This window comes from Macadamia integrifolia, unplaced genomic scaffold (assembly GCF_013358625.1).
Source record: "Macadamia integrifolia cultivar HAES 741 unplaced genomic scaffold, SCU_Mint_v3 scaffold99, whole genome shotgun sequence".
NCBI classification, from domain to species: Eukaryota; Viridiplantae; Streptophyta; class Magnoliopsida; order Proteales; family Proteaceae; genus Macadamia; species Macadamia integrifolia.
In genome coordinates, this window is record NW_024870611.1 from 425,489 (window position 1) to 436,682 (window position 11,194).

The window sequence follows — 11,194 nt, forward strand, 5'->3', positions numbered from 1 at the left end:
AAAGATTCTGTGGCATTCCACGTGGGAGGACCCACTGTTTTTCAGAAGAGTCTTAAGTGAGGTGAATTATTAAAGTGTCCGCCCGTGACATTCACTATAATTCGCTTATAGTGCGGCGTGACGGATGCCAAGATGTTAGTCTAACTAGAATGGCATGACACTAGGTGTGGATGCTTGACACCTGGCAAGAATCAGAATAGCATGTCTGATTATCACGGCACTAGGTCATGGTGCAGTGAGACCTCTTGAAAACCCTCCTGTTTTTTTTTTTTTTTTTTTGAGCTACAGGTAGTCTGGCCGTTGAGCGCATTGACTTGCATCATCCGAAGGAGGAAGAGTTGAGGAGGAAGACGAGGATGCTGCAGGGTCAGAGGCTTGCGGATTAAAGCCGATAGCATTGAGGATGCGCTCCTGAATCTGCTCATCAGATAAATAGGGGAGGCGACGCCGAGCAGCTTGAAAAATATTGAAAAAGGCGTCTGAGCCGTTGGTGAAGAAGAAGGCACAAGAGGCAGATCAGCACCGATACCACGTTTTGGTACAAAGCGAGAACCAATTAATGGTGAAATGTCAAATTTATCCCACCATTTGACTGAAAGATGGCGCTCCAAATGAGGAACATAATTCCATTCTTCGAATTCATCAGTAGTCATTTAATACCGCCATTGAAGGATCCAGGGTACTTCGTAATGGATAAAAAATTGAACGAAGAGAGCCCGAGAGTCCAGAGGTTGATTAAATTTTTGAAACTTGGTAACAGACTGTTGAAGAACCGAAGGAAGAAATTCAGTTGGCGGTCCCCAAGTGAAGAACCATTGAAGAAACCAGTTTGGCACACCTAATAAGGTGTGTTGAAGTCGAAACTTCACAAACCAGGAATGGGTCTCATAATTGTTCTGATATAAGAATATCATGTCCCAAGCTTTAACATAATCAACATAATCATATGACCTGAGTTTAAGGCCTGTGACATCATTAAATTCGCGTTTGAACGAGGGAGAAGATCCCTATTCGCGATCTCTAATGATATTAATTATATTGAACTCCGAATAAGCCCGAACATGTGCGGATCTACAATTGTGCTGAATTTGAGCACTTTTGAGTTTGTTTAAGAATTCTTTCATAGAAAAAACGAGTTTTATCACCAGTGGATGGATGAAGGTGATCACGGAGGTAGATGGTGGCAATTTCAGAAGAGGTGTGACGAAGATGGATGGTTTCGACGGGAATTACTGAGATAAAATTTGTTGCTATAAAAGGGGAGTTATTGGTAGCCTTTAAGATCGAGGCAGATGAGGGAGACTAAGAGGAGATAGGAGAAGGGTGTTCTTGCAGTTGCCTATAGGAGGATGAGGCAATATCTTTATTGGAGGTGATAGGGGCTACAACCTTCTGCTTAGAAGCCCTGCAAAAATTCTCGAGTTAAAAAATCAGGTAAAGGGAATTACTGGGATAAAATTTGTTGCTATGAAAGAGGAGTTATTGGCAGCCTTTAAGATTGAGGCAGGTGAGGGAGACTGAGAGGAGATAGGAGAAGGGTGTTCTTGCAGTTGCCTAGAGGAGGATGAGGCAATATCTTTATTGGAGGTGACAGGGGCTACAGCCTTCTGCTTAGGAGCCCTGCAAAAATTCTCGAGTTAAAAAATCAGGTAAACTGTTAGTACTGCCTTTAATAAATGCAATATCAAAATCAAAAACAGAGAGGAGTGACTGCCATCGAGCAAAGATCTGTTTTGAGGCAAGATTTTTGACATCCTTAGCTGCCTTACAGTCGACTCTTACTAAAAAATGTTGATTAAGAAGATCACTTTCAAATTTAGTTATACACAGGACAAGTGAAAGAATCTCCTTTTTTATTGTTGAATATTTTTGTTGAGTGAGATTCCAAGTACCTGAAGTAAAGCATATTAATACTTCGTTTGGAAGATTAGGACATCTTTGCTTTAATATACCACCATATCCGATATCGGATGCATCGATCTCAACAATTTTAAAACAATCAGGTCGTGCTAAGCTTAAGCATGGAAGTGTTTTGGCTTTAAGCTTGATTTTTCGGACAAAATTAGTATGTACAGTTGTCCATGGTTCAAGCTGTTGTCTAAGCCGATTAAACAAAGGTTTGGCATCCTTTGCTAAATCCTTATAGAACTCAGCAATATAATTTAGGCTACCAAGAAACCTTTAGAGTTGAGTGTTATCTGTTATTTCGTCAGGAAATTTTTCAGCAAACTGAATAGCTTGTTCTATGGGAATGATTGATCCAAAAGAGATGTAGTGTCCCAAGAAGCGAACATTAGTTTGAAATAACTTTATTTTCTTTGCAAACACAACAAGTCCTGCTTGACGAATAACAGAGAAGAACAGATTTAAATGTTTCCAATGCTGAGAAATGTCTTGAGAATATATAAGGAAATCATCAATATACACAATTATAAAATGTGAATATTGATTAAAGATTTGATTCATAATATTTTGAAATTCAGAGGGAGCATTTTTAAGACCGAAAGGCATAACATTCCATTCGTATTGACCGAATGGGACAACAAAAGCTGTGTTATACCTATCGTTCTATGCTATCTGAATTTGCCAGTATCCGGACTTCATATCAAACTTAGAAAATACACAAGAGGCGTATAATTTGTTAAGAAGATCCCTCTTATTAGGGATAGGATACCGGATCCACTTAAGAACCTTATTTAAGGGTTTGTAATTTATAACCAATCTGGGTGCACCTCTTTCAATTTTAGCATTATTGTTTATATAAAATGCAGTGCAGCTCCAGGGAGACTTACTTGGTCTAATAAGACCTTTAGCAAGAAGTTTAGAAATTTCCTTTTGACATGTTTCCCGTAAAAGATCAGGCATTTGAGCTGCCCGAGCCTTGGTGGGAATCTGGCTTTCAGAAAAGTTATCTTCATATGGAAAAGTAACAATATGAGTTTTCCTAGACTAGAATGCCATGGGAATATCTGAACAGACTTCCTTTCCAAGTTGAGCTTGGAAGTTTTTAACTCTAACTTGAAAACTAGGGTCATCAATTTTTTGCTGTATGCTCTTTTGTTGAATTTCAGATGATAAAGAGGATATAAACTTTTCTTGGGACTGACGTATTTCATTCACTGTCTGAACCTTAGGAGGTTCGATGAAATGAAAAGTAATAGGGTGATTTTGAATCACCGAGTGAAGACCAATTGTGTCAATTTGTAAAGGATACAACTGGGATAGAAATGGAGTGCCGAGAAGTACAAATTGAGAGTCTTTTTACCATGATAAAAGGAGCCTTCAGGCAGTGTCCATTACAACAGATAGAAGTAGAAGGGAGTTTATATCCAACCTGCATTCTATATCCGTCAGCAGTAACCAATTTCTGAGTAGTCTTCTCAAAGTATTTAGAAGGTACTAGTCCTTCATTAATACAATTGATATCAACGCCTGAATCAATTAAGGCGATAATTTTAAAGCTAAACTCATGATTAACAATAATATCAATCATTATATGCCATCGATGAGTTTGAACCTTTTGGATGGTTAAGACTTGAACGTCTTCAGAAGAAACTGTAGCAGGAGATGCAGAGGTACTAGCTACTATATTTTGAGTTGCTAGTAGATCCTTAAAGGAAGCTTCTTCATCGGATTTTTGCTCAATGCCTTGTTGATGATCGTAAAGTTCAAGAATCTGAATTCTTTGTTTAATATCCCGAACTTCAGTTTTAACATCATTGAGGTCCTTACGAGGTTCATGAATAGTTGGTTCTCGAGTAAGGGATGTAGCTTTGACTCGATTTATTATAGTTTTAAAGCTATAATCTTGAACCTTGGATTGAATAGGAACTGGGCTAGGCCTAGTATTATCCTTAACTAAGGTTATATACTCATGTAAGAGTTGAGCCTTAGTTGTGGGATCATTTACTTGGTCAATGGTATTTAAGAGAAATGATTCTTCAGAGGAGAGAACCATCAAACCATTTTCCTTAAGCATGGCCTGATAAGGATCACAACTACAGTGAGGAGTCTGAGATTTAGACTTAGAGGAATCACTATCGAACTCAAGTTGAGCAATATCTTGATCTGAGTTAGACTCAGAGTCTAGCTCAAGATCAGAAGAGCTATAGAGCAAGACCTTTTCAAGATTTTGCTTCTGAGAATCATCAATTTCTAAAGCATTGATTCTGGCTTTAGTTTGACAGTTATTCTTCTAATGTCCTACTTTTCCACATTTATAACAAACAGGAGGTTTATTGGGAAAAGTATTTTGAGGACGAGATTTAGAAAAACATTTCTTGAAGAAGCGCTTAGGTTTAGTCTTGTACTATTTAGCCTGGTATTTAGGTTTGAAAACTTAGAGAGTTTCCTATGAGTTTTCTTTGAGCCTAAAGGGCGAACCTTTTCAAACCCAAATTGTTCACAAAAATCTTCAAGTTCTCGAAATCCGGCTTGTCTCTCTTTAGACAATTGTTTTTTAAGTTTAAGGTCTGTGCAGAGTTGAAGACCTTCATTGCATACTTTAGCAGCTAATTCCCCGTATGTGTATTGCTCTTAGGGAATAGTGCCATTATGCTTTGCTTTAAGTCTATACCTAACCTTTTGAGCAAATAAAGGGGGTAGACCAGAGAGAAACTTTTCTTTCCGTATGGAATTATTACAATCCTCTCTAGAAAAGACTTTAGCAAAAAAGACATCTCTATACCATCTATAATGAGATAGTGTAGGACATCGAAGATTCATTAATTATTCTCTTGTTCGATCAGTTAGGATTTTAGCTGGTCCAACAAAATGAAGAGTTATAGTGTAGACCAAAGTATTAACCGCATCTTCTTGGTCAACATAAACAGTTCGCTGGGCAAAGTTACTATCAGCTAATTGTTCAGTTAGCTGTTGCGGAACACGAGTTGTAGCACCTATAATTTGCTGTCTAATATCTTCAGACAGATAAAAATCCCACCAACCACGAAGTTGGCCAGAAAATCCTGTTGCTATCATTTTAGCAACATCTGAATCAGATGAATGGTTGAGTTTTGCCGCTGTGGCATACATAAGCATCTGTTTCAGGAGATTGATGATTTGGTATTCAGACAAACCATCAATATTCCACTCAAAGATAGTATTATCATCGATCGGGAAATTTGCAGGTTCTCCTTCTACTTCAAATTGAAGATCGACAGGAGAAGGTCGAGGGTAATAATAATTTGTAGGAGCAGTAGGCATAACTTTTCCAGCTCTTCTCATAACTTGATTAAGCTGAGGAAGAGACTCAGGGATTGCTGCCTGTTGAGGTAGCATAGACTGGAATTCTTTTTCTGCAAAGTCTATTTTGGAATCAGAAGGTTCAGCAAGAGAAAGAGTTAGGGCCTGACTGTCTTCTAATTTTCCTTTAGTAACCTGGAGTTTCTGGAGTCGGGTAACTATTTCATCAAGAATGGTAGACTCCGTTTTCTTTTTTGGAATTTCCAGGGTTGGAGGAGGTTTAAATAAGACCGATTGGTTACTTCTGGGTTGAGAAGTAGAAGGCTCTTTTGGAGTGCTTCTAAGTTGAGAAGCAAAGGTTGGCCAGACATGCTTGAATTTAGCATGAGAGGTAGACGGAGTAAAGCTCTTTAATGAGTATACTATCGTCTCAATACGATCAGTTTGGCTTCCAATAGACTGAAGATAAAGATTAGTAAAGTTATTTTGTTCAACAACTTGACGAAGATGAAATTCAGTCAGAGGAGAGAAGTTCGGCTTGAAGTTTTAAGCGGAACAACCAATTTGTTTTCACCTATTTTTAAGGCTTGAAATGGAGGATGAACAGATTCAATTTCTGTTCCGTCCTTGGAGACATAAGTAGTGGTTACCTTCTTGATCTCACTAACCTGATGAGAGTTAGAGGACTTATTAAGAAGATAAAGTTTTAACTATGAGAAAAAGGGAAGATTTATTTGATGAGTTTCCATATGAGAAACCCATTTCTCCTGAAGCTCCTGCCGCTCAGAATTAGAAGGATAATGTTCTTCAAAGATTTTTCTTTTTCTATCATTCTTAGCGGATCTATATTCCTGAATTAGGAATTTCTTATTAATTTGGAATTTGGATTCTTCTGTGATATGAAGCATTAGGATTCCTGAGGTGGCTTGCATATCAGATAGAGTCGGAGAAGAAGACCCAGTTTCCCTATTAATAGGAGCAAGAGGGGGCTGGAATTGAGCCTGGGATTGGTCTCTTTGCAGAGGACCATAAACAGGTTGATTAACCTGAGAAGGTGTACGGTTAGTACCCTGAAGATTTATTATTCCATCATAATTCTCATTTTGAACTCTAGAAGTAGAAGCACGAGAAGGTGCTTGAAACAAAGGATTTTCAGAAGAAGAAATTACAGAAGAGGTAGATCTCCATGAATCATGAGATCTACGGTCAAAAGTAATTTCAACATCACCAGAAGGAAGCTGAGTGATGCATGATGGAGAAGTTCTCATGGGTGGCTGAATTGTTTAAATGGTATCAGAGCCATAAGTACCAAAAAATCCTATAAATCGATCTATTGTGACTCGTTTATCTAGTATTTTTGTACTTTAATTAGATATTTTGTTATTTTCATAATATGTTTTTGGTATTTTTATCGGATATTTTAGTACTTTTATTCGATATTTTCTTCCTTTTTATTGGATAATTTTGTAATTTTATTTGATATTTTTGTACTTTTATTGGGTATTTTTTTTGGTACTTTTATAGGATATTTTTGTAATTATATTTAATATTTTGTACTTTAGTTGGATATTTTTTATATTCATGGGATATTTGTAATTTTATTGGATATTTTGGTTGTCATAATACATTTTCGTAGACTGGCTTGATCAAAACATTTTTTGACTGAAACGAGCAAATGGAACTTGCAGAGAACACCTCTCTGCAAGCCGCGGCTAGAATTGATTACCATGACAGTCGAGTTTTAGAGGGTGAAGGAGGCTTTGGTCGGTGGGAAGACCCTTTTCTTCTTGCAGAGTCACATCTGATTCCGAGAAGGAACTCCTCATCCCCGCCAGTGGAGTTGGAAGATATTGAGAGGCATATGCCTGATGCATCAAGGCCATTATTGTATGCAGCTGTGGTTGGGGGTTTGAATCAATCGGTGGTGGAGGCTACTTCCTTGCCGTCAATTGATAACCTGCCTTCACCAACAAGGGTTGGCAATCTGACAAATAATAGAATCCCACAAGCAGCATATGTCAGGCAGCTTGCCAACCACATAGTTGCTCTCATTGGGAGGGTTAATTTCCAATCTATTACCATGGACACTCTCAAAGGTGACATCTGTGTGGGCGTTGAAGGAGGAAGAAATTCTGAAATCTCTTGGGAAGGGATTTGTTCTCTTCCGTTTTCAATCGGAAGCAGACATGATGAGTATTTGGAAGCGAGGCCCAATCAGAGTAGAGGGACAGCTCTTGCGGTTCCAATGGTGGAGACCATAATTCAAAGTGGAAGATGAGGATATCACATATAGGCTTGCTTGGGTAAGGTTTCCCAATCTTCCCCAAGAATACTGGGATGAAGAAATTCTACTCATTATGGCTAAAGCGGTGGGACAACCGATAGCTATTGATCGAAGAACGAAAGATTCTCACTATGGCCACTTTGCTCAAATATGTATTGACTTGGACGACTCCCAACCTCAAGTTGAAGAAGTTTACGTTGAAAGGGAGCATATTGCATTTTCAGAAATTTTTATTTTCAAGCAGGTTGTCAAGTATGAAAATCCACCTTCAAGGTGTGTGCATTGTCGTCGTTATGGGCATAGGCCAAATGAGTGCCCGATGCACACAAGAGGTACGGAGCCAGAGGGGAGAGTGCCTGGAGAAAATTACACAGAAGCAAGACCACCAGTTGTTCGCGGGAGAAGGGAGTGGTGCCCCCGTGTTGTGGAGTCAGAGGTGACTAATCCGCTCAATTGGAAGTTGAGGTGGCTGGCGGGATTTTAGGAGATCCTAACGTGTTGGGCTCTTTACCTAACCGTTTAGGCACACGTTTAGGTAATCCTAATGTGGTGTGAATCCTATTGAAATTGGTTGAGGATGGGATTGCACGTGATTTTAGTAATTCAAATCCAAAAGATGGGCCTTTAGTCTCCAACAATGTATATGATGTTCCACTAATTTACGGCAACCAATCCAATGGGTTGGCGGAGTTGGATATGGGTTCCAACCCGAGTACAAGTGCGGATGAATCAGATTCTAGTGGACAACTAGAAGTGGTGCTACAAATCCATGAGGACAGCGAGTCTTCGAGGCAAGAGATAGCAAGTCCTTTGGTCACTTCAGATACTCAGATGTTTAATGCAGCTCAAAACAGTGGGCAAACCGCAATAATTCACCATGATCTATCAGACCATCAGACGGGAGAGGTGGGAGCAATTTCTGAAATTCCTCACTATGGTGACAAGGAAAAAAGCCAGAAAAGGAAGACAAGGCCAGGAGCGGTTGTATGTGGATGGGCTTCTCCATCAGAATGAAGAGGGTGCTGGTCAGCGCTCTACAAGGGGTGTGAGGAGGCAAGAGCTGCAGGCTGTGGATCGATGTGTCCTTGAAAATAATGTTGAGGGTGCTACTCGTCGCACCACTAGGGTAACACAATCTTCCCTCTCTCAATGAATTGCATGTTTTGGAACATTAGAGGATTTGGCAATAGCCGTGCTCGTGTGGCTTTGCGGTTGCTGATTAGAAATCATAATCCTTTATTTTTATGTATTGTTGAGCCTAAAATAGTGCCTAAGGGTTGCCCTAAAAAATTCTTTAGTTTTATGGGATATGGGGTGGATTTTATTCACAATGAAAGAGAGGCTTCAAACCCCAATATTTGGTTTCTTTGGAGAGATGATGTGAATCGTCCTGTGTTAGTGCTTCAGTCTGATCGACATCTTTCCATCTTGGTTGAAGTAAATGGGTTTAAATTTTTTGTCTCTTATTCATGCTAACTGCTTTAGAGCTGCAAGAAGACAACTATGGTGCGATTTATGCTCCATCTTAGGCTCTGCACATCCTTGGGTGATCATGGGAGATTTTAACTCCTATTTATTTTCTCATGAGAAGAGGGGCTCTGGTAGATTCAATCAGGGTCGTCTAATGAATTTACTGGTTTTCTGGACACGACAGAGCTGTTGGTCATTCCTTCTTTTGGTCTGAAATTCACTTGGTCTAATAACAGACCAGTAGGAGGAGCAAGTGCAGTGTTGGATCGTAGCTTATGCAATCAAGAGTGGTTAGAGAGATTTCCTGATACCTCTCAGAGAGTATTACCACGCCACTATTCTAATCACTCTCCCATTGTGTTGTGCTGTAGTGAGGGGTCTCGTCCAAACAATATTCCTTTTCGCATGCAATGCTTTTGGGCTGAACATAATGACTGCAAAGATATTGTTCGTGCCTCTTGGTCTGAGCATATGCAAGGTACTCCAACTCCAATGTTCGTTGTTATTAGCAAATTGAAGCGGTTGAAGGGTATTCTTCGAACTTGGGCTTAATCTGTTTACCATATTGATAATGAGGTTGGGAAAATGAAGGCAGTGCTGGAGTTGATTCAGAATGGTATAGATAAGGAAGGAATGGATGAGGATCGATTCAATCAAGAGTTGGCTGCAAAGGAAAGCTTAAATAAAGCTATTGCTCTCCAAGAGAAATTATGGGGTGGGAAGTCTAGAATTAAATGGCTCAAGGAAGGTGATCGTTGTACCAAGTTTTTTTATCTGTCTACTAAGATCAGGAAAAACAGAAATGTCATCAAGGAAATTCTAGATGACTAAGGTCATAATCTAATTGACATGGATGCAATTGGTGATCATTTGATCTCCCATTTTGAATCTTTTAGTGATTCCTAAAGTATTAAGAGAAAATGACAATTCTTTTCTCACTGTAATTCCATCTTCTGAGGAAATAAAGGCTGTTGTTTGTCTTGGACCCCTCCAGTGCTCCTGGTCCTGATGGCTTTCCAGGCACTTTCTACAGAGTCAGCTGGGATATCATTGGTTTGGATGTGTTTAAACCCATTCAGAATTTCTTTAATGAGGGTGTTATTACTAGGGGTGCTAACTCAAACTTTATCATTCTTATTCCAAAGGTGGACAATGCAAACAAGGTTGGCCAATTTCGCCCATTATGCTTAGGTAATTTTTTCCTAAAATTAATTCCTAAAATTTTGGCAACCCGTTTGCTTCTCTTCTCCCTCGGTTGATTTAAGAAGAACATAGAGCTTTTCAAAAAGGAAAAATTATTTTTTCCAATATTGGGATTGCTTTGGAGCTAGTTAATATGCTTTCGAAGAAATCTTTTGGTGGGAGCATTGGTCTCAAGCTGGATATTCAAAAAGCTTTTGACACATTAGAGTGGGATTTTCTTTATGATGTAATGAGAAAATTTGGATTTCCCCAGCTTTGGATTGATTGGATCAATGAGATCTTGATATAGACCAGGTTATCAATTTTGGTTAATGGAGGGCCAAGGGGTTTTTTTGGTGTTGAGTGTGGTCTCAGGCAGGGCGATCCACTTTCTCCCATGATCTTCATTCTTGCTGAAGAAGCCTCATGCAAGGGGCTGAGAGATCTTAGAGAGAAAGGGCTGGTGAAGGCAATTCCTGGCCCTAGAGATACATTTACTCCCCATCTTTTATATGCAGATGATCTTCTTTATTTATGAATGCTGATCTGAAAGGGTAAAGAGTTTAAAGAATTTTTTGGATGACTACCAATGCTATTCTGGTAAAAAAATCAACCTTTGAAAAAAGTAAGATTTACCTGAATACTATTCTAGTTGATCGAAGGCTTCGCATCAAGGAGGTTCTTAATATTCCCCACTGTGAATTCCCTACACGCTATCTTGGAGTTCAGGTATTTAAAGGTCGTGTTAGAAAAGATGCAATTTTACCTCTGATGGATTCTTTCAAGGCAAGACTTTTGGGATGGAAAGGAAAGCTTCTCTCCCTAGCAGGAAGAGTTGAGTTGGTGAAGACAATAATGAGTTCAATTCCTCTTCGTAATTTCTTTTTATATATGTGGCCTGCATCAGTGACTATGAAGATGGAACGATGGATCAGAAACTTCATTTGGAGTGGGGATATCTCTTCTCATAAGGCTATTACAGCTAAATGGAAGAATGTTTGCAAGCCAAAGAAGGAAGGACGTTTGGGTATTCGTCATCTCAGAGAGGTCAATTTTGCTCTTCTTGCCAAACTG